Below are 24890 nucleotides of genomic sequence, written 5' to 3' on the forward strand. Positions count from 1 at the left end.
ATTAACTAGTATATTTAGTACATCAACAAAATTAATGTTTTAGAATTGATTTGATGAATGAATTATTTATCATAATGACTAATATTGGGTATATAAGAGCATTGGGTTATCTGATACATTTGCTGAAGTTTTGAGGTATCGTTAATAAGATAGAACAAATATCTTCAATTGAAAAAGAACAATAGCCCCAGTGGGATTAAGCTAGTCATTTCAGCACTGAACCTCATCTGTAAATTTAGTGGAGAGTTGAACCAAAGTGTCTTGTAGAATAACTTCTTTCAAAATGATGAAGCCCAATAGTCTCTCAATTACCACTGAACAAAAAACATGGAAGAAACAGGACAAAAATAAGACAATGGAAAAGGCACTTTAAATAGCTATCGTAGAGCTACTAAATTGCTAGGTACGTACTATAAATCCAGCATTTGCAGAACATGCCACATACATTTCAAGTGAGTCTCTGATCTATACTTGTTCATGATCAAACAAGTAATACAAACAAGGACTATACAAACAGAATACAGTTGTTTGGGGGATGCTAGGAAAAGTATCTTAGAAAAGGTGAGCTTGAACTAGTCTTTGGTTTGAAAATGAAACAGCAACAAAAATACTAAGGGCAGGAATGAAGGTATAATGGAGAAGCTGTCTGGTTGAAATTCATGTTGTTAGAGAAGGGGTTTGAGGTGAGGCTGGGTAGCTAGGTTAAACTAGAATTGAACAGCCTTAAATAGCAAACTGAGATGTTTGAAATTCATACTCAGGGATAGTGCTTCTCTGCTGGGGCCAGAGGCAAGAGGGGATATACAAACATCTAAAAGAGCTTCTCAAAATGTCACTTTCCTACTCCGCTCTGTCATGCCCCATCCCCAAGGTGCAGAGTGTTCCTGCTGGAGTGAGCTGTTGTTACTCATAGAGTGCCTAAATTAGTTTTGGCAAGAACAGATAATTGAAAACCACTGCTGTAGGCAATTAGGAGCATTGGAAGTTCATGAGTAGAGGAGTTTATGCCAAATAGTTAATCAGACAATGAGCTTCACACAGTGTCCCAAATCCCTCTTGAACATCTCTCTGACATCACTAAAGAAAAATTTGACAGATGGAACTAATAGAGACCCTGTTTGTCTCTGTTTACTATTATTGAAATCATCCCAATTTCTCCATAGAACTGATGTTTACAGGTGTTTTTTTTTAATAAACAGAAATTGACCCTCCCTGTCTTAAAGCTTGAAACTTACTTTTGTCTTATCTGAATTCCTTTCTCAGTAAATCTACCTTTAGCACCCCCCTCCTCCACCCACCCAAGGTAGTATCAAAGAACTCAAACTCACCACGTCACCACATCTGGACAAGAGACACCAGACCCCCTCATTGCCATTACTGCCTGACTGACCATCTGCTGTGTGTTGGCCCACTCCCCTTCCTTACTCCTCCCTAGTAACATTTCTTGTCTGTTACATAAACCTCTAATTTTAGTCGACTAGGGAGATGGATTTGAGACTTATCTCCTGTCTCTTCGCCTGTAGCACTTGAATAAAGTCTTCTTCCCTGGTAATATTCCTCTCAGTGATTGGCTTTCTGTGTGAAAGGCAATGGGACCTAGACCAAACCCCTGGTGTTTCAGCAACATTATGACATACTATGAAGTTGTAACCAACAGAAGAAATGTTTATATTTCCCCCAACCAAGCCCAAAGCAACAATAACTGAAATATTTCCCGGAATTTCAAAGAGGAAATACGCAATTGTAATATTCATGCATATTATAAATTCTAGGATCATTTTTACCTTTTTAATACACAGTTAAGTTTTTGTGCACTTTAAAGATAGATTGTTCTGAGTAAAATGTCATAAAATAAGCTCTGTCTTGGGGCAGAGGTTGTATGGCCGATTTATAAATCTCTTTTAAAAACACGTGAAGAAGTGTTTTTCTCCACCTGTTCTAAGTCTGCACCTGAAGTCCGGATCTGAGTCTGAAGCCTGCCAACATTTGCATGCTGATTAATCCTATAAAATTTGATAGAGTCATTCCACTACAACACCTGGAATAATTGCATAGTTGCTGGCAAAAGAGAGCAGAAGGTACTGTTAAATCTGCCAATCACGGTGTGGTTAATAGCTCCCCAGAAATTGTACTAAATACTAGCATCCTGACCTTTTTGTTTATTCACGACCCATTTTCTTTGTATTCTTCTTCCTTTGATTTGATTGTTTGTTGCTACATTTAACAACAACAAAAAGAAGAAGCAAGCCACCCACATCAAAATCCTCCCTTCTTCCATTAAAATTAAGCATTAATAATAACAAAGGCTGAGAGAACAGTGAAGCCACTGAATCCCAAAGCATCTCGGTAAAATGTAGAATGAAGCTTATTTTTATTTTTATTTTTTTTTCTTTATCAACAAGGTGGGTCTGCTGGCTTCCTGGCATTGGATTGGGCTCCAGCCACAGTGCACCCCAGCCGGGGAGCAATTCTTCATGGTAAATTATGCTAACTTGTAATTCTAGAGCTCCTTGTGATGTGTCTATGTTTTAGATGGTGCCTTAGTTCTCATATCAATTCTGAAAGCCAAGAGAAAAAGAAAGGATGCAGGAGTTTGAGCTTCCCATTTTGTCAATAGAAAACTAAAACATGAAAGACATGAAATAAATATTTTAATATATCTGGTTGAATAGCCACACAGTAACCTATAGAAAAAAATGCACTGGTCTACAGAAGTTAGTGGCAGTATGGAAAGTGTATATATGTCCTTTAGAACAGCAGACCTTGGATAAGTTACTTAAGCTTGAAGACCCTTAAGTTTCTCATTTATAAGGCAAGAATAATGATGTGTTTACATTTGTACTCAATATGTATTAGTCTTCTCACTATACTATTTGCTCAGTTGTTACATTTTTCCAAATTTATAAACTATGTGTTGTACAATATGTGTTATATATGAAGTGCTAATAATTTATTAACACCCAGGCAAACAGCATTTGCCTTTTAATAAAATATAATTTTGGGGGGAAAATTAGCAAGTGGAATAATTGGGCCATTTATATAGAGGAGAGATGCCTGAAGGAAGCACTAAACATGGAAAGGAACAACCGGTACCAGCCACTGCAAAAACATGCCAAATTGTAAAGACCATTGAGGCTAGGAAGAAACTGCATCAACTAACAAGCAAAATAACCAGCTAGCATCATAATGACAGGATCAAATTCACACATAACAATATTAACCTTAAATGTAATCCAGCATATAAACAGAACCAATGACAAAAACCATGTGATTGTCTCAATAGATGCAGAAAAGGCCTTTGACAAAATTCAACAACGCTTCATGCTAAAAACTCTCAATAAATTAGGTATTGATGGAACGCATCTCAAAATAATAAGAGCTATCTATGACAAACCCACAGCCAATATCATATTGAATGGACAAAAACTGGAAGCATTCCCATTGAAAACGGGCACAAGACAGGGATGCCCTCTCTCACCACTCCTATTCAACATAGTGTTGGAAGTTCTGGCCAGGGCAATCAGGCAGAAGGAAATAAAGGGTATTCAGTTAGGAAAAGAGGAAGTCAAATTGTCCCTGTTTGCAGATGACATGACTGTATATCTAGAAAACCCTATCGTCTCAGCCCAAAATCTCCTTAAGCTGATAGGCAACTTCAGCAAAGTCTCAGGATACAAAATCAATGTGCAAAAATCACAAGCATTCTTATACACCAATAACAGACAAACAGAGAGCCAAATCATGAGTGAACTCCCATTCACAATTGCTTCAAAGAGAATAAAATACCTAGGAATCCAACTTACAACGGACGTGAAGGACCTCTTCAAGGAGAACTACAAACCACTGCTCCATGAAATAAAAGAGGATACAAACAAATGGAAGAACATTCCATGCTCATGGGTTGGAAGAATCAATATCATGAAAATGGCCATACTGTGCAAGGTAATTTATACATTCAATGCCATCCCCATCAAGCTACCAATGACTTTATTCACAGAATTGGAAACAACTACTTTAAAGTTCATATGGAACCAAAAAAGAGCTCACATTGCCAAGTCAATCCTAAGCCAAAAGAACAAAGCTGGAGGCCTCACGCTACCTGACTTCAAACTATACTACAAGGCTACAGTAACCAAAACAGCATGGTACTGGTACCAAAACAGAGATATAGACCAATGGAACAGAACAGAGCCCTCAGAAATGATGCTGCATATCTACAACCATCTGATCTTTGACAAACCTGACAAAAACAAGAAATGGGGAAAGGATTCCCTATTTAATAAATGGTGCTGGGAAAACTGGCTAGCCATATGTAGAAAGCTGAAACTGGATCCCTTCCTTACACCTTATACAAAAATTAATTCAAGATGGATTAAACACTTAAATGTTAGACCTAAAACCATAAAAACCCTAGAAGAAAACCTAGGCAATACCATTCAGGACATAGGCGTGGGCAAGGACTTCATGTCTAAAACACCAAAAGCAATGGCAACAAAAGAGAAAATTGACAAATGGGATCTAATTAAACTAAAGAGCTTCTGCACAGCAAAAGAAACTACCATCAGAGTGAACAGGCAACCTACAGAATGGGAGAAAATTTTTGCAATCTACTCATCTGACAAAGGGCTAATATCCAGAATCTACAATGAACTCAAACAAATCTACAAGAAAAAAAAAACAGCCCCATCAAAAAGTGGGCAAAGGATATGAACAGACACTTCTCAAAAGAAGACATTTATGCAGCCAAAAGACACATGAAAAAATGCTCATCATCACTGGCCATCAGAGAAATGCAAATCAAAACCACAGTGAGATACCATCTCACACCAGTTAGAATGGCCATCATTAAAAAGTCAGGAAACAACAGGTGCTGGAGAGGATGTGAAGAAATAGGAACACTTTTACACTGTTGGTGGGACTGTAAACTAGTTCAACCATTATGGAAGTCAGTGTGGCGATTCTTCAGGGATCTTGAACTAGAAATACCATTTGACCCAGCCATCCCGTTACTGGGTATATACCCAATGGATTATAAATCATGCTACTATAAAGACACATGCACACGTATGTTTATTGCGGCACTATTCACAATAGGAAAGACTTGGAACCAACCCAAATGTCCAACAATGATAGACTGCATTAAGAAAATGTGGCACATATACACCATGGAATACTATGCAGCCATAAAAAATGATGAGTTCATGTCCTTTGTAGGGACATGGATGAAGCTGGAAACCATCATTCCCAGCAAACTATCGCAAGGACAAAAAACCAAACACTGCATGTTCTCACTCATAGGTGGGAATTGAACAATGAGAACACATGGGCACAGGAAGGGGAACTTCACACACTGGGGCCTGATGTGGGTTGGGGGGAGGGGGGAGGGATAGCATTAGGAGATATACCTAATGTTAAGTGAGGAGTTGATGGGTGCAGCACACCAACATGGCACATGTATACATATGTAACTAACCTGCACGTTGTGCACATGTACCCTAAAACTTAAAGTATAATAAAAAAAAAAAAGAAAAAAAAACACGGGCATTTAGGAGTCACCTAAAGGAATGGCCAGATTCCTGCCTGTTTACCTATGGTAATGCGCACTGGTCAAAAAAGCTGTCCAGGCTAAAAGAGTTCCTAACCATCATTTCAGTGCCTTACTCTTAAATATAAATGCACAATCAAGGACCTTAGGCTTCTGAAGGAAGTCTCTAATATACAAGACAAGTATTAAAAGGAATAAAAGAAAAGATTTCAGAGAAAAAGATCCAATACAAAGAAAACATTACCCTCCATATTTTATACCCTCAAAGACAAATTCTTCTACATAAATAGGACTCTATGAAAAGGTAATATTAAGAAAGAATACATAGGTCTTAGAAATTGAAAATATAGCATATTAGTTTTCTATTACTGCTGTAACAAATTACCACACATTTAGTGGCTTAAAACAACACAAATTTATATCCAGAAGTCCAAAATGGGTCTTAGTGGGCTAAAATCAAGGTATCAGTAGGACCAAATTTGTTTTCTTGCCTTTTCCAGCTTCTAGATACTGACTGCATTCCTTGGCTTGTGGCCCCCTTCTGTCTTCACATCCAGCAATGACATATTGAGTCTTCATCACATTGCATGACTCTAACTCTCCTTCCTCCCTCTTCCATATTTAAAGGCCTGTTATAATTACATTGGGTCCATCTAGATAATCCAACTTATCTTAAAGTTGGCTAATTAGCCACCTTAATTTCATCTGTGAATTTAATTCCTTGCCATGTAACACTACATATTCACAGGTTGTGGGGATTAGCACTTGGTTATCTTTGTGGCTGGTGGAGGGGGTGGTGGGGTGCGGGGGCGGCGGGGGGGAGATTCTTCTGCCTATCACAGAGAGCGAAAATTAAAAAATCTAACTGAAGGACTGAAGATAAAATTGTAGAAACAACCCAGTCAGTAACACAGAAAAGCAAAGACATGGAAAATAGGACAGAGAGAAAGTAAAGACATGTGAAAACCAATTCTAAACAATAGAAATTCCAGAAAGAAATTACAGATAAAAGAGATAGGACGATATTATTTTAAAACAAACAAACAAAAAAAGAAAAATCCCAGCATAAAAAGACTTGAATTTTTGATTAACAGGAATTCTAGAAAGAGAATACAGAGGGAATTTATAGAAAATATCAAAGGAATAATAAAAGAAAATTACTCCAAATGTAAAGTCTTGAATTTTCAGATGGAAAATGTTCACCAAGATTGCAGCAGAACATTTACAAAAGAAATCATATCATATCATTTCAAAACAATAGGGATTTTTTTTAAATGTGAAAATTTCCAAGAAAAAAGAAATCATATACAAATTGACTTTCTTTAAGGACACTGACATTTTCTACAATGTTGAGAGTTTGAAGCAAAGTAAGCAAGTCTTTCCAAATTCTGAGAGAAAATAAATCTATTCTTGAATTCTGATCTTGGGTAAATTGTTAAGTGAAAGAGCTATATTTTTAAAATCTTTTATACCCCTCTTTCAGGAAATAAAGGATATGAAAATGTGGCAATGAACCAAGAAAAGGAGAAACAAATAATTCAATTCAATAAGAGAATGTGGTAAAGAGAAGTTAGACATAAATGGTGTGGGAAAGTTCCATGCTAACTGCTATAAAGCATGTCTAGGCTATAGCAAGGCTGAATGAAGTAGAAGCACAGAGAGCTTTAGTAGAGATATCTCCAAGAAACTTTTTTTTCAAAAGGAAGAAAGATAAATTACCTAATGTATTTTATTTTAATGAGAAGAATTTTATACTTCTGTCAAAAAATTTGGACCTAAATTTAGATAATTACTTTAAAAAGCAAGCAAATGAAACAATAAGGCACTTATAACTCAAATAAAAGCAAAAAGCTACAGAAGAAAATAATATACCACAAAAATCAGTTCTAAAAAGTGTGGTTTTTAATAGTGAAAACATTAAATACTAGTTTAGATAAGTTGTTGTTATAGATTTATTTGAGGGAGATGGGAGATATACGTATACATATGGTTGATGACAGTTAAATTTTCATTTTTTATAATAGAAAGTCAAAAAAAGCCAAAAATAGATATTCCAAGAAGATAAAGAAACAGTTAAAAGAGTTAAAGGAATTACGAATTTGCAGTATTAAGGAAAATTATAGTTTTAAAAAACTTTTTACAAGTAATACTTTTTAACAATGAAAATTAATTTGTCTTTTTCATCTGTATCATCTCTTAACTCTCTCCCTCTCATTCACTATGCTCCAGCCATACTCACCTACTTCTTGCCTTTTAAAAATGGGAAGCTCCCATCCAAGGGGACTTAGCTTTTACATATACTCTTCTATTTCTCCGGAATATATGTCTTCAAAATGTTTCAAGTCTCATTTATTCTTAGTATTCATCTCTCAACTCATGTATCACCTCTTTAAAAAAGTGTGATGAAGTAAAGATGGTTAAAATTTTTGATAATCCTTTCATCAAGAGGTAGAGTCTATTTCCCCCTACCATGAATCTGAGTTTGCTGTGACTAATTGCTCAATAGAAGATGTCAGAAGTGATGCTATGCAAGCTGCAGGTGCAAGCTTTAAGAGAACTGGCAGCTTCTACCTTGGTGTCTTGTAACCCTAAACTGCCATATAAAAGTCTCACTACTCTGATATTACCATGCTGTGCAAAGCCCAAGACCAACAGACCATGTTAAGTACTGGCTTGATTGAACTCACTTCCTGCAAAGGCAATTGAGGGCTCTCTTCAGACAGATGCTAGTAAGTCTCCAAATACTGAATTTGATCCCTTCCTCAGGATCCCTCTTGTGTGAGCCTTTATCACAGCCCTTCCCTCCTTAATCCTTTCACATCCTCCTAGATTATACCCACTCCATTTCTCTATTTCCTGACCAACTTGGCATCTTTGCTCTTCTCTGACTGGGAGATTGGTTACAGTACAACCCCTGTATACCAACATATACACATACTAAAGTCCCACAGTTGGCCCTGTGGGACCCAAGTATATAGGAAAAGTTGACCTTCCATATGTGTGAATTTCTATCCTGTGAATACTGTATTTTTGATCAGAGTCTGACCGAAAAGAAATCCAAGTGTAAGGGGACCATGCAGTTTAAACCACTGTTGTTTAAGGGCCAACTGTATGTTCTTTCCAAGCATTGTGATATGGTTTGCATATTTGTCCCTGCCCAAATTGCGTGTTGAATTATAGTCCCCAATGCCGAATGCGGGGCCTGGTGAGAGGTGTTTGGATCATAGGGGCAGATCCCTCATGGTTTGGTGCCATTCTTGCAATAGAGAGTACTCACAAGATTTGGTTGTTTAAGTATGTGGCATCTCCTCCCACTCTCTTGCTCTTGCTCCCATTATTGCCATATGATGTTCCTCCTCCCCATTTCCCTTACACTGTGATTGGAAGCTTCCTGAGGCCTTGCTAGGAAAATGTCACTATGCTTCCTGTACAACCTGTAGAACTGTGAGCCAATTAACCTTTTTTCTTTTTTTATTTTCATTTTACTTTATTTTTTTATTATACTTTAAGTTTTAGGGTACATGTGCACAACGTGCAGGTTAGTTACATATGTATACATGTGCCATGTTGGGGAATTGAACAATGAGAGCCTTTTTTCTTATAAATTACACAGTCTCAGGTATTTATAGCAGTGCAAGAATAGCCTAACACAGAAAACTGGTACTGAAAGAAGGGTGCTACTATGAAGATACTTGAACATGTGAAAGCAACTGGGTAATGGGCAGAGGTTGACAGAGTTTGGAGGGATCAGTAGAAAGGAGGAAGAGGGAAAGTTTGGAATTTCTTAGAGACTGATTAAATGGTTATGACCAAAATACCGATAGTGATATGGACACTGAAGGCGAGGCTGACAAAGTCTCAGATGGAAATGAGGAACTTATTGTGTACTGGAGTAAAGGTTATGCACGTTATGTCTTAGCAAAGAGCTTGACTGGATTGTGTTCAAGTCCTAGGGATCTGTGAAAGTTTGAACTAGAGAGTGATGACCCAGGATGTCTGGCAGAAGAAATTTCTAAGTAGCAAATTGTTCAAGGGTGTCCTGGCTGCTTCTAACAGCCTACAGTCAGATGAAGGAGCAAAGAAATGATTTAAAGTTGGAACTTTTATCTGAAAGAGAAGCAGAGCACAAAAATTTGGCAAACTTGCAGGCTGGCCATGTGGCAGAGAAAGAAAATGGTTTTTGGGGAGAGGAATTCAAGCAGGCTATGGAGCAACCACTTGCTAGAGAAATTTGTATAACTAAAAAGGAGCCAAGTGCTGCTAGCTAAGACAATGGAAAATAGGCCTCGAAGGCATTTCTGAGATCTCCCAGGCAGCACTTCCCATTACAGACACAGAGCTCAAGGAGGGAAGAATGGTTTCATGGGTCAGACCCAGGGCTCTGCTGTCCTATGCAGCTTCAGGGCACTTCTACCCACATCCAAGCCATTCTGGCTCCAGCCTCAGCTCAAAGGAGCTCAGATACAGCCAAGGCTGCCACTTTGGAGAACAGAAGCCATAAGCCTTGATGGCTTCCACAAGGTATTAAGCCTGTAGGTGCACAGAATGCAAAAATGAAGAATGCTTAGCAACCTAGGTTTCATAAGATGTTTGAGAAAGCCTGGGTGCTCAGGCAGAAGCCTACTGCATGGGTGGAGCCTTCACAGAGAACCTATACTAGGGTAGTGCCAAGGGGAAATGTGGGGCTGGAGCCCCCACAGAGTCCCCAGTGGGACACTGCCTACTGGAACTGTGAGAAGGGAGTCACCAACCTCCAGTCCTTGGAATGGTAGATCCACCAGCAGCTTGCACCCTGCACCCGGAAAAGCCACAAGCATTAAACTCCAACCCATAAGAGCAGCCCTGGAGGCTGAACCCTGCAAAGCCACAGGGCAGAGCTGCCCAAGGCCTTAGGAGCCTACCCCTTGCACCGATGTGCCCTAGATGTGGGACATGGAGTCAAAGGAGATTATTTTGGAAGTTTAAATTTTAATGATTGCTCTGCTGGAATTTGAACTTGCATGGGGCCTGTAGCCCCTTTCTTTTGGCCAATTCCTCCCTTTTGGAATGGCAATGTTTATGCAATGTTCATACCTTCATTGTATCTTGGAAGTAAATAACTTGTTTTTATTTTATAGGCATATAGGTAGAAGAGACTTGCCTTGTCTCAGATGAGATTTCAGACTTTTGAGTTAACACTGGATTGAGTTAAGACTTTGGGGGACTGTCAGGAAGGCATGATTGTATTTTGCAATGTGAGTAGAATATGTAATTTGAGAGGGACTAGGGACAGAATGATATAGTTTGGATCTGTATCCCCTCCCAAATCTTATGTTGAATTGTAATCCCCAATATTGGAGGTAGGGCCTGGTGGAAGGTGTTTTGATCATGGGAGTGGGTGCCTCATGGCTTGATGTTGTCTTTACAATAGGGGGTTAGTTCTCATGCAATCTGGTTGTTTAAAAGTGTGTGGCATCTGCCTCTCCACCTCTCTCCTTCTTCCTCCTGCTTTCACTATGTGATGTGCCTTCTCCCTCTTCACCTTCTGCAATGATTGTAAGCTTTATGAGGCTTCCCCAGAAGTTGAGCAGATGCCAACACCATAGTGCCTGTAAAGCCTACAGAACTGTGAGCCACTTAAACCTCTTTTCTTTATAAATTACCCAGTCTCGGGTTTTTCTTTATATCAATGCAAGAACAGCCACATTGTTTCTGGAAAAACCTTAAGCCTCTTTCCTATATAGACTTAGACTTTTGCTTCTCAAGCAATTATTTAAAAAAATATTCAAAATATAGAAATATAAGTAATTGTTTCTGCTATCAATTTTATAAAAATTAGAAACTAAAAATCTGAGCTTTTACTTCTCATTTCAGCCATACTGGATGATGGAAATCTCTGACTCAATGGGCTGAGTGAGGAAAAGGTTATAAGGTAGTGGTATCTACAAAAATTTATCAGGCTGCTGCAGGACTAGAATTTGAACAATGGCATAGTGACCTCAAAGGCTTCATATAGCCACTACATTATGTGCCCCTCAAGAGTTTATCCTTGTTTGAATAAATCCACTTTTCTCTCAATCAAAAAAAAAGAAAGGAAAAATTTTTGGTTATTAAATCCCTCTAATGTGTGTTCGTGAAGTGGGGGGCATTAGATTTAGATGTCGTTACAAATTTCTGTATTACTAGAAAAAAAATGGGTTCCTATGCAAAGCTGATTGCTAACTTTAGCCCTCTCTAAGAATGGATTGAAAATGGATGCTTGGCTTACTCCTTCTTCTCTGAAGGCATGGATAAAAGATTTTCCCTAATTATTAATGCTGTGGGATCAATCAGATTTAAATTATTTGAATACAGAAGGAAAGATAAATTGAGACAAAATTCTAAGGTAGTATTTCAGCTTACTTGTTAGAGTTCTAAATGACTCTAAATTTGTTGATCACTATTGGAAGCTTCATGATTCTTCCTATTTCTCAAGAGTGTCGTACTTTGTAGAAACCATGTTGACTTACTGATTCATACCCTAAAGGCCCAAAAGAGTTAATTAGCAGCTTCTAGAGGTGTGCGTCTTATTAATTAAACACTTGCTTGTCAGAACATTCAACAAAGCACTATGCAGGGCAACTAAGACCTACATCTCCTCAAACATTCTGAGACAGATAGCAGGGATTCACCATGCCCTACTTCTTAGATGACTGCTTATTTTTTGCTGAGTCTTATCACTTCTCTGCATTCAAACTCTTTTCAGGTGAGGTTTTTTGAAAGTTAAAGTGAAATGACCATACAAACTTCATTGTTAATAGATGTTAGTCATAGGTATAGAATGAGACTGAGAGAGAAATAAAGGAATAAATCAGAGTGTATGGGTTCCTCACAGGGTGAACCTACCAGCATTCATGATATTCCAAGCTTTAGAAATTTAATACTAAGAAAGTGGTTGGAAGATATAGAGAAATATGTTATGTGACACTATGGATATTGGGTATTCTGATGTTCTAAACAAGTACATTAGACTTTATTGTTGAGCTTTCTGGGCATTAATTCTTCAAGAATCTCATTACTGGCTGGGCACGGTGGCTCATGCCTGTAATCCCAGCACTTTGGGAGGCTGAGGTGGGTGGATCACGAGGTCAGGAGATTGAGACCATCCTGGCTAACATGGTGAAACCCCGTCTCTACTAAAAATACAAAAAATTAGCCAGGCGTGGTGGTGGGCGCCTGTAGTCCCAGCCACTCAGGAGGCTGAGGCAGGAGAATGGTGGGAACCTGGGAGGCGGAGCTTGCAGTGAGCTGAGATGGCGCCACTGCACTCCAGCCTGGGCAACAGAGCGAGACTCCAAAAAAAAAAAAAAAAAAAAAGAATCTCATAGTAAAAGTTCAGAATTAGGTCTATCTGAATAAAGGAGAGTCCTCATTTGAGGAAATTAGAGTTTCCTACCATTCCATTTACCTCTTCAGGAAAAAATGTGCACTAAAGACCAATTTTCTAGAATTTTTACAACTGAAAGTATCTTTCAACTGGAATCTTACTTAAAAATAAGACAAGAGCCATGTAACTAGGCTAATAGGACAATAAGGGCCTTCAGAGGAGCAATTTGCTTAGCTCTCTTTGTTTCACAACAAGGAGACTGTCTTGCATTTTGCAGGTGATCAGCAGTGTCAATACAGGTTAACTGAATAATAAGTTAACTTTCAGAGAAATAAGAACTTGTATTTAATATAATTATAGAGCCAAGTTAGAAAATTGTTTGAGAACTGATAAATTTTGGGGAGCACTAATAATAACTCATTTAATTTAGATAATCAATTTATCTGAGTACTCTGATTTTCACTTGTTTTGAATAAGTGGGAATTAACTGGGGAAAAAAACCTTCATTTTCTGGATTTGCGTGCTGTCCTTCAAATATTTATTCATTTATTCATTCAGTATATATTTAGTTAGAATTTAATAGCTGCTAAGCAAGGGAAAAACATATAAGAAAAAGAAACACTCTTTGCTGTTCCTCTAGAAAGGAACATCTAATAGTCATAGAAGGCTTTGTAGAAGGAAGAATTTATGCTGTGAGAAAATAAGGATGACTTCACCATTGCTTGAGGATAGGTGAATGGTCACATTATTATATTATAGAGTAGAACAAGATGTTGGTGGGTGTAAGAAAATAAAATATTTTTTTCTCATTTGATGAACCACAGAAACATTCCGAGGAAGAGGCCATGTAAACTAGTGCTTTTCAGACATTTTTAACCACAGACCACAGAGAAAAATATATTTTGTATTGTGATGTATTGCATACAGACACAAATATCAAAGTGAAACTAATCTCACAAAACAGTACTTATCCTCACTACATGCAGTAAGCCATATTATTTTCTATTCTACTCTATTCTGCTCTAGTGCGTATTGGTTGTGATCTATTGGATGGATGACATGGCACAATCACAGCTCACAGCTGTAGACAGTTCTGGAGCTTAGGACAGACATGGTGTGAAGCACAGCGACTTAAGAGTGATCAGCTGTATGAGAAGGCAAGTCACAGGGTGGCCAATTATGAATACCCAGATTCTCAAAGTTGATGATAATTTATTTGTATCTTTTTCCATGGCTCCTTTTCAGACCATGCAGAGTCAGTTTTAGGATTCCAGGAGTTCCTTTTCTCTCTGGGCTCTCACCCTCTTCTCTCTTCTTCCCATATTTTCCTTGTTCCTTTATATCACTTTAACCTCCTTCTCAGTATCCTAGCTCCATCCTGAGAGGGTCCCAATCCATTCAGGAAGGGTGGCTGCAGATCCTTACAATATATCCTCCTGTTCTTGCAGGAGTAGGCTTGGGCTTTTTAAGAGTATTAGTAGTAGAGAGGCTACAAAACAGACACACCTTTTTCTTGTTGGCATTTTCCATATCTCTTAATATAACTTTAATATGTTATTATGTTAATGTAGTCTCCAATCTACTTTATCGTTTTAGGGATGCTAACTCCCCATTTCTGATGTTTTCTCCGTGTGGAGAGGCTTGCATAACAACACTAGCCTGTTTCTGTCGCTTCACTCATCCCTTACCAGTGAGGTAAAGGTGAATTCTAATTGATGTGCCTGGTAGCAGAACTGGGCATGCTGGCTAAGTCCCTTCCTCTTGCCTTTCTCTTAGGACATCCATTCTTGTCTCACTGCGCATGTGGTAAGAGGGGAGCCTATGATTCTGAGAGGTAGTTTAATTTGGTGAAATATTAAAACTTGTTACATTGGCTGAAAACATTGAGATATTGACAAAGACTGGTATTTGGGGAGTAAAATAGTGCCCGAGATATAAATTTCTAGCAGGGCTTCGATCAAGAGCCTTTAGGATTGTGTGATAATTTAATAATGCAGTTTTCAATTTGGCCAATAGGCCATGGAAGTCCTGGTAAGCAAGTACAACTGAGGCAAAATGTGATTTTAGAAAAAAGGAAGTTTTTAAACATGCTTTCTTTCAGACATTTGGAGGCAGAACAATCTAGCTATTTGACTGTTTTTCTGTAAAATCTAGGGTCTAGCACTTTTGACTACAACCAAGTTTCCTATTCTATTTATCTGTAAATTTGTCTTTTTTTTTCAATTTATCGACTTTATCTTTTCTTAAATTTTTTATTTTTTTAGAGACAGAATCTCACTCTGTCACCCAGGCTGGAGTGCAGTGGCACAATCATAGCTCTAACTGCAACCTCAAACTCCTGGGCTCAAGTGATCCTCCTACCTCAGCTTCCCAAGTAGCTTGGACTACAAGCACATGCCACCACACCCAGCCAAATAAATAACTGTATTTTGTTTGTTTGTTTGCTTCTGCAGAGTCAGAGTCATGCTCTATTACTTAGGCTGGTCTCGATCCCTTCAAATGATCCTTCTGCATTGGCCTCTCAAAATGCTGAGATTACAGGCATGAGCCACCATGCTTGGCCAAGAGCAATTTTAAGTTTGTGTAGCTTGTCCACAGTTTCAAGACCTACCTCTTGTTATAAGGTCCCAAGAGGTCTCAAGTTAGCTTTGGATTGTTAAAGACATAAGGTCTGACCATAGTTCCAGAATTCAGAGGTCAAAATTGTGGACTGACCTATAGAAGTATGGTAGAATTTACTTAAAAAAAAAAAAAAAAAAACACAAGAAGAAATAGAGCCTTTTTAGATAAAATAAAAGCCATTTTCTAGGGATGAAGCAGGGAAACAATTCATTGAAGTTACTGTCAACCTAAAGGCTATTTAAAAGGCTTGGAATGAGACGTTACCTCTGGGGATTATAAAGGAGAAAGTGTAGTGGTTTCCCAAGTGTGCTTCAATCTTACTGTGGGAGTGAAAGAGTGGAAATATAAGCTAGAAGGAGAGAAACATTTCTGTAGGAGAAAGATTGAGATCTTTGGATGGACATAGATGAAGAGGAAAATGAAATATATTGAAGGCTAGTATTGACTGTAGGTTAAGCAACTGTAACTGTCTGCAAGGAGAAAATTGTCAAAAGGAGATATATTTTAGTAGCTACTAAAATTTAGTATGGTGATAGGGCTCAGAGACATCCAACAGAGGAAAACAGGCAAGATTGTAGAGAGAAGACTAGAACAGACTCGATCAAAAGGAGCCCAAACTGTAAGAAATTCATTCAATACCATTGACAGAGTCTGTAGTGAAAGCAACTGGGGTACTGCCCTTGAAAGAATGGGCCAGCTATATTAAATGGTACAAAAATCTTGACAGAATTGACAAGAGAAAACCAGAAAAATGTGCACTATTATTGGATATATAAAGTACAAGTGGATGGCTTGGCCATTGGATAATTTTCACCAACTCAGAACTTACTGTTTTGTTTTTCTCATGGAATAATCCTCCATACAGTTTTGAGGAATATGTTAGAATAAAAACATGTCTAGGTCACAAAGCAAAGAAAATAAAGGAAGTAAAGTTGACTTTCGATTCCATCAAACCATTCTAGTCTGCATATATTCAAGAAGGAAAAGATCAAAGTAAATATTTTAACATATTAGAAACTCATCTGAGTTCCCTGAAGGGAACCACAAGATTAGACATAAGAGACATATTCCACTATTGCAAATGAAAAAGACAGGAAAGCTGTTTAAAACTGGGAACATTTAGAAGCTAAGGCAAGACAGCATCGCAAAGGGCCTGTGTCACGGGTATTGGTCTGCCCTAGAGTCTTAAGGGTTCAAGCTTTTAAAAACCTCAGTAGCAGCTACAGTTCAAGAATCATCTTAGGTCTTTCTCCAAATGCAACTAGTGTGGGAATCGGGGGCAGAACTTCTCTGTGAAACCTATGTAATTATCTTAATTCAAGCCTTCTCAATTTTGGCACTATTGACATTTTGGGCGGAGTAATTCCTTGTTGTGTGTGTGGAGTTGCTTTCCTGTGCATTGTAGGCAGTTTAGCAACATCTCTGGTGTCTATGCCCTAGATCCCATTAGCATACCCTCCCACCACAAGTTGTGAGAATAAATCATGTCTCTAGACACTGTCAAATATGCACTGCAGATAAAAATCATTCCTGGTTCAGAACCACTGACCAAAGTAATTCCATGACAAAAGGCAGTGGAAGAAGCCAGTGAGCAATGAAATGAAAATGTCTGCACAAAAGATACTTTGGGTATTATAATGTGGAGTTAGCCTTAAATTTATCATTGGTGAACTAGAAACACAGAGTCCAAAGGGGAAAAGGAATTTAAAAAACTGAATATGCTGATTCAGAAAGAAAGTCATCCAAAATTCGAGTTGAGAGCTAAGGCTACCATTATTATAAACTTCTCAACTTTGCAGGAAGGCAAGATTTATCCCATACATCTTCCTATGAGAGGTGAAAACATGCATAGGTGTCACCCCCAATTCCCCTCTCCCTGGTCCTCCAATGTGGTAAATACATAATGACAAAAATAGCCTCTTTGTCACAGAGTTCTCCCATTGTGTTGAATTTCAAAAGTTGTGGACTCTGAAATCGGCCATAAAAGACTGGCATCCTAGTTAAGCAGACAGCAGGATTTTGAAAATCTACCTGGCATCCCTCAGATACTATGAAGTCTCTGCTATGATCTTTGAAAACACTTAAGGCTTTTGTCTAAGAATATAATTTTGCCCGGAATAACTGCTTAGGAGATGAGGATTACTTTATATATTTTGAATTTAATTGAAGATGGAGTCAGGGCTGTCTGCATTTCTTAGTAACCCTTTGGAATTTTGAAAAGTGGGGCTCATCAGATGTTCTGGAATAAATTCAGATCCACAGGTTTTAAAGAAACTATACCTCATTCATTAGAAGACAGAAACTGCTGTACCTGCTAAAAAAACAAAAAACAAAAAACAACTCCATCAAGTCTTCTAATAGAGAAGCTCTGTAGTTGTGACTGTGCAGAATAAGAAGTTGCACCTTAATTTAACTTGAAATATTAATATTTGTAATTTATCTTTCAATGGTAGGATAATTTTCATTTGGTCTTCAATTTTATTCGGTTTAATTTGGGATACTTTAAAAGTGGGACATATAAGTGTTTTCAATTTCTTAATATCTTGGGAGAATAATGGGAGAGAGTTTATATTCAAATTTGAGGACTCCTACTGCTGTCGTTTTATTATTGGAGTACCTTTGATCTCATTGCAGAACCTCTGCTGGCTAGAGGTTAGTTAATGTGGCAGGAAGTAATTTGGAATTAGAAATAGAATAGCAAGTGAAGGTTAGGATTTGAATAATAGAGTGGTCCTAGAAGTTTCAACTATTGCATGAGTTTGATCCATTTCAGAACATTTTGGAGGCAAAATCTATTCTTTTTTTTTTTTTTTTTGAGACGGAGTCTCGTTCTCACCCAGGCTGGAGTGCAGTGGCGCGATCTCGGCTCGCTGCAAGCTCCGCCTCTCGGGTTCACGCCATTCTCCTGCCTCAGCCTCTCCGAGTAGCTGGGACTACAGGCGCCCGCCACCACGCCTGGCTAATTTTTTTATACTTTTAGTAGAGACGGGGTTTCACCATGGTCTCGATCTCCTGACCTCGTGATCCGCCCGCCTCGGCCTCCCAAAGTGCTGGGATTACAAGCGTGAGCCACCGCGCCCAGCCGCAAAATCTATTCTTAGCTGACCCAATAAATTCCTAAATGAGGCAATAGTTGCTGCTGTAGAGTGGTCTTTTGAAAATGGAGTTGATTGGCCGGGCGCGGTGGCTCACGCTTGTAATCCCAGCACTTTGGGAGGCCGAGGCGGGCGGATCATGAGGTCAGGAGATCGAGACCACGGTGAAACCCCGTCTCTAGTAAAAATACAAAAAAAATTAGCCGGGCGTGGTGGCGGGCGCCTGTAGTCCCAGCTACTCCGAGAGGCTGAGCAGGAGAATGGCGTGAACCCCGGGAGGCGGAGCTTGCAATGAGCCGAGATTGCGCCACTGCACTCCAGCCTGGGCGACAGAGAGAGACTCCGTCTCAAAAAAGAAAAAAAAAAAAAAAAAGAAAATGGAGTTGATCTGCCCTGATATTGTGTGAACACCTTCTCTGAGGGTTAACTCCATTTCTAGTTTTTCACTGGCTTGACGGTTACTCCAATGGCTTTAGAGAATGAAAGCCTGAGTAAGGTTGGGTGTGGGAACATTTGTTCTCTTTTTCTCACATTTCCTTCAATGTGGACGGACATCCATTAGTGCAACACTCTTGGCTGCTCTTTTTTTCCTACTTCCTCCCAGTGCTGGTGGGCTGATTGCCAATTCATTTGACAGAGGAATGAGCTGTTCCAGCTCCGTCCCTTCCTCTCGCCCTTTTCTCCTGAGCAAGCTACCTGCAGAAAGCTTGATTTGAAGTATGCTTCTTTGTGTTCTCAGTTTGTCGGCAATAGCCATCTCTGGGAGGCCCTGAGGATGTTCAGCACCACCTGTCCAGTTCTGAGGTTTGATCATAATGTGGATGGTTGTCTCTGTCCTGTTTCTCTTCTGTCTCTTAAGTGACTTGGAATTCAGGAAGGGAGAAAAAGGTGCAATTTATAAGTCTTTTTAAACTCCAAAAGATCCCCTATCCATTAAGACAGGAATGAGAGAGTAGGCAATAGAAAACTCCATCCCACTGCTAGAATTGAATCCGTTTCCGAACATTTCGCTCCAGGTACTTTTTGGTTTCTGAGCTGAGGTGGGCGACGCCATGGTGGTCCACATAGAGTAGTCCTACTACCATAGCTGGCCACTGAAGATTTTAACTTATCTTGACTGCAGGTGACAAAATGTCCTTTTCCTTTTAAGTAAGCTGAGGAGAAATTAGACCTTTCTTTTTCCCCCAGAGCAACTTTTACTAAGGGGAGACATTTCTGACTCTAATAAAAAAGAAATTGAAGTTTAGCCAAAATTGAATTTGGCTGCTACAGGCTCCTTTACTCACTTCACTCTTTTTCTTATAAGGAAATGGACTCTACAGAAAACAGCTGAAACTTCCAGTCTTTTAGATTTAGATTGGTACTATTTCTTGACCAGGTGGAGTTTAAAAATCGTTATAAAACCAGCTTCTTTCTCTTCTGTTTTGTCGATTAATTTTTATTTATAATTGACATAAAATAATTATATGTACATATAGATTACAGTGTGATGTTTCAATCATGTATACATTGTATAATGATAAAATCCTGCTTCCCTGTCTTCTATAATTGGAATAAGAGCAGCTATGGAGACGTGCATAGTACTTTACTCAAGGGGGATGGTTTTCCAATATTCTGTCAGTACAGGCATGATTCACACCACAGATAAAGATCCTTCCTTCATACTAGGCTGCCTGCCCTTCATAAATAGTCTGTACACGTCTCCATGGTGCCAGGTTTCTGAGCTGTGTGTCCTGAAACAGCGGGCTACTTCAGTTTCCCATCTTCCTTTCCTCATTTAAGCCAAAATCCAGGCCAAATCACACCCTGAGGATAATGAGCAAACACCCAATTATGTCCTCCATGGCAGAGATTCTGCTATTTAGAAGATAGAGGAAGTGTTTGGCTCTAATCTGTTCCCTCTGGGAACTGTTCTGATTTTCTAGAGGATTGGAAAAGCACCCCCCTATAGCAGTTATTTCAGAGAAGTTCTCTGGCTCACTATCCATTTCTTTCATCATACCATATTGTCTAGTAAAATCTGAAAACGCCTCTTTATATATTTCTCCTGCTGAGTGACATACACAGAGATGTTTGCTGCAGTAGATCCCGTCAATAGAGTAGTGTCAGGATATAAGCCTACGTTGCTTTAAGATGTTCCCTAACAATATGATGCTCTACAAGTATCTTAAATATACAGATCATAGTTTTAGAAGAAGGTCCCAAGTATACCAACTTTGCCTTTAGCCAGCTGGTGACTTTGGGCAGTCACTAAACAACTTCAAGCTTCAGTTTCCTAATATGTTAAAAAAAGAGAATAGATATCCACTTGAATATGTGATGTTAAAGTAATATGATAGATGTAAAAGTGATTGAAAAGTTGAAGGGATTTTTGGAATATTAGGCATCCGAAATGTAGGATGACCACAACCAGGGAAAAGTAAGGCCCTTGATAATGAGTGTTTGGTTAATGTGCATTTTATGAATCTCCCATTGTATTGAGTGAGGCACTGGGGACACAGAAGTTGCTCTAAAATACCTCTCAGTGTGATTATCTCATTGTGAATAGTGAAAGGATTGCTTTTAGACTCAGCTTTCAACAAGATCCAGTATATCTTTCTGAAGCTGGAGTGGCCTTCAGATAAAACTTTTAAAAAATGTTGATAGTGAGTTAAAACAGTCAAAACCATGTGTTTATTTTGCTCAGTCTTTGATTCTTCACAGCTGGGCACTGCTTTGACTCTCCTTCCATGCAGGGAAAAGACTCATGGGGGCCTGTAATAGGCCTTTACCTAGACCAGTGTATCTCAAGTTGTTAAAATGAAGATTCTAATTCAGTGTGTAAGGATCGGGCCCAAGATACTGCATTTCAGGCAAGCTCCCATGTGATGCTGAAGTTGTTAGGTTAAGGACCTCACTTTGAATAACAAGGCAATGCTATGACAAGCCATAGGCAGGGAAGTTAGCTGTCTTTCTGAGAAGGTCGTAAAAGGAGAGAGAAAAAGGGAAACTACTCTTTTAACTCAAAAACATAAATTGGAATTAATGAGTTTCCAGTAGGGAAAAACAGTGCTGTGTTTACAGCCTAGCACCTCTAGCTTGAAAAGCATCATAGCTATGTAGAATACTTCATGAAATTCATGGGAAAACATATTCACTGATCATATTTTAAGAATTCTTTGTAAAGCTTAACAGCTACAAAGAGTTAAACAAATATGGTGCACATTCTTTTGCCCATTGGTGTCAATTAATTGGTATACAGGAAGAGTTGCCTCTCAATATTATTATCATTGTTATAGTCAATATCTCCATCGTGAAAAACATCTTTTTAGAGTATATCATTAATAACTGGTTCCATTCTGTATCCTGTCCAAAGTCTGTCAAATAATTTGTGCCATATAGCCCACATTGGGATATCAGCCTTGCCTGGGTAAATAAAAATATTCAACCCATTAGAGACAGTTTCTGCTTTGTATGCAAGAAACTAGTATGAGAATCAAGAATCAAATAAAATATTTATTAGAGTTTTTTTTTCTTCTTTGATGGTAAGTAGGGAAAAGCTGATAGGATCAGAACACCCATTAGCTTTCAGTACCTTCGGTATCCCTTCCATATTTTTCAGGATCATAATCGATGATGAATCTGATGTGATGACCATCAGGAACAAGAACAGAGTGCCCCAGTATTGAAACCCCTCTCTTTTTATAATAAAAATGTTCACAATAGGATCTCATTAAATTAATTGAGCTTGGGTGAATCTGAATGAATGTGAAATATGAATTATGGCAGAGTTTAAAAATGTATTACCTTCAAATATCTACAATAACTAAAATGAGGCTCAAAGAGGACATTTTAATGAATAAATAAGAATACAATAATCAGCTAATCACTTGATATGATAAATAGATGCTTCTGAAGTATTTTAGGATATTGGAAATTTGTTTTTCAAAGTCAAACTATTTTATTACTTTCTTTTCACCATTAACATGTATGTTGGCATTTTAAGACTAAGTTAAACCAACCAAGCAAACAAAAAGAAAAAAATCCTAGTCCTCCTTTAGAATATACCACATGATGGAGCTAGAAATAATGAAGTTTTACTGACATTGCTGTTTGCTTTTCTGTTTAGCTCAAGTTCTTTCAGATCCTAGGCCCATGAGCACATGCTTTCCTTCTATTTTGAACAAGTCAGGAGATCGTTTTTAGGTGGCATAAGAATATGCATGGTCCACCTTTCTGCCACTTAACATATATACATTTTCCTTGCGTTCCTAGTTTTCCAGTGTTGTTTAGAAGCAGGCGATGGTATGCTCCCAGATGCTTGCATTCTGAGGTTCTTGTCTATAGGTGGAGCCGCCTATCTGGGGTTTGATGAAAACTCTTTCACTGATGATTCTATTTTCACATTTTTAAAAATAATCTCCCAATTAACTGCTTCAATATGTTTATGAAATTTCTAACCTGATAATACCAACAGGCGTAACATTTGGTGGAGATATTTTGATGTGAGCGGAGCTGGTAGTGGTAATACAGCAATAATTGCCGGCTCATTTACGGACTATTTAGGTCGTGCAGTGAGCCAGATGAGAACAGCTAATGAGCACAGCTTCTTGCTGTAATTAGTCGAACAGTGGTGGCTCACAGATGATTTACAGTTTGCAAAAAAAATCTGTGTATTTACTGAAGTGCTTATGTATTCTGTAAAGTTGTGACAAAGTAACAACTTGGGGATGTTGTGCTTTCTGCTCCCACATATTCTTCAGAGAGATTAAACAATAATGATATCAGCACCCACAGCTTTGGCGGCGAGTGGCGCAAGTGATAGGCGGCTTTAGGTTTTCTCTTGGCTTGTTTCTCACCCAGGGTTTCTTTCACATTCCCACAGTTTCTTTCACATGCCTCTTGAACAATGTGGTAGGTACAACGAAGCATCTCTACAGGTTTTTCATCGTGCTTGCCATAGAGTGCGATTGTTGGGGCTGTTATGGCTGTTCTTTGGTAGTCAGATTTTAAAAACTCCAAGCAGCTGGGTAAGCATCTCAAATAGCTGCAGAATATAGTGCCCTGTCTTTAAAAGGTCCATTCTATGTTTCTGGAGAAGACTGAGGTCAGAAAGCTATCCCATATCAAATAGAAAGTGGACCAATTATTGCAGATTTGGAGGGGGGTTCTCAATTTGGAAAGTATTTTGTTAACGAAAAAATTGGTCTGGGGTTACCCTTGGTTTTGGAATTACGCCAGAGGCATGACTTTAAATCTCTGTGATTGATTAGCTTAAATGCTCTCAAGGAAAGACAGTGCTGCCATTTCTTTTTAGAATCTTTGTATTTCTCCTTAATTTCTTTTCTTGCAATTAAGTGTTATCTTTATTCTGCTCTTGGAAGAAATAACTTATTAATATATTTGGTTAAACTTAAATGTTGCCAGCCTTCATGGTAACCACACTCTGACCACTATAGCTGCCAGAACTCAGTCTTTTTAAAAAAATTATTTAGAGACAAGGTATCACTTTGTTGCCTAGGCTGGAGGGCAAGTGGCACAATCATAGCTCACTACAGCCTTGAACTCCTGGGCTTGAGCAGCCTCCAGGACTACAAGCACACACCACCGCTCTTGGCTTAAATTTTTCTTTTTTTTTAAGAAATGAGGGGGCAGGTCTCACTTTGTTACCCAGGCTAGTCTTGAACTCCTGGACTCAAGCAGTCCTCCCACCTTAGTCTTCTGAGTGGTTGGTATTACAGGCATGAGCCACTGCACCTGGCTCGATTGTGTGTCCTGAAATCTCATTGAAGACAGGTTTTCTTTGTGAATATATCTGATGAGCACTCCAGCAAGAAAAAGCAATGAGAAGGGATGAGAATCTCTTGGGGTATATTTGAATGATGGAATGATGAATAGAATTCATATATTTTGCCCTGACTTAGATTTGTATTTATAGTAAGTGAGAAGTGTGTAAGCAGAGGGGTTCTAAACTTATTTGAAACTGGTAAATAGCATTTAAAGGCAAAAACATGGACCAAAGAAGTATATGAGGAAGTAATAATGTTTACTGTCAAGGTTAGGCAGAATTAGGAGTAAGGAACTCAGCATGATGACTACTGGGCCTCTGTTTCTCCAATGTGAGAAAATGGGACTGTCTTACTAACAACAGGCAACAGAATCAGTTTCATTCTTATTGTTCTTCTACTCTTACACAATTTGCCATCTTTATATCTTTTCTTAGTTGCTTCCATTAATCTCTATTAGTGAATCAACAATGAAAAAAATCCATCCTCACACCATATTCCATATTTTTTTTTAAATA

General features: G+C 38.5%; 1 protein-coding gene across 3 annotated transcripts in view; it reads left to right on the plus strand.

The window, feature by feature from the left end:
- The window catches only part of PRKD1 (protein kinase D1), a 637423-nt gene that overhangs the window by 14622 nt on the left and 597911 nt on the right, over positions 1-24890 (plus strand). Inside the window, exon 1 of one of the 3 annotated variants that reach the window (XM_063609300.1) lies at positions 19200-19411. The exons of 1 other annotated variant lie outside the window; for it this stretch is intronic. The gene's annotated coding sequence lies outside the window, so the exon portion shown is untranslated. Of the gene's footprint in view, positions 1-19199; positions 19412-24890 lie in introns of those variants that run through there. One more of the 3 variants, XM_063609298.1, reaches the window with a different exon arrangement.

This window comes from Symphalangus syndactylus, chromosome 9, assembly GCF_028878055.3.
Source record: "Symphalangus syndactylus isolate Jambi chromosome 9, NHGRI_mSymSyn1-v2.1_pri, whole genome shotgun sequence".
NCBI classification, from domain to species: domain Eukaryota; kingdom Metazoa; phylum Chordata; class Mammalia; order Primates; family Hylobatidae; genus Symphalangus; species Symphalangus syndactylus.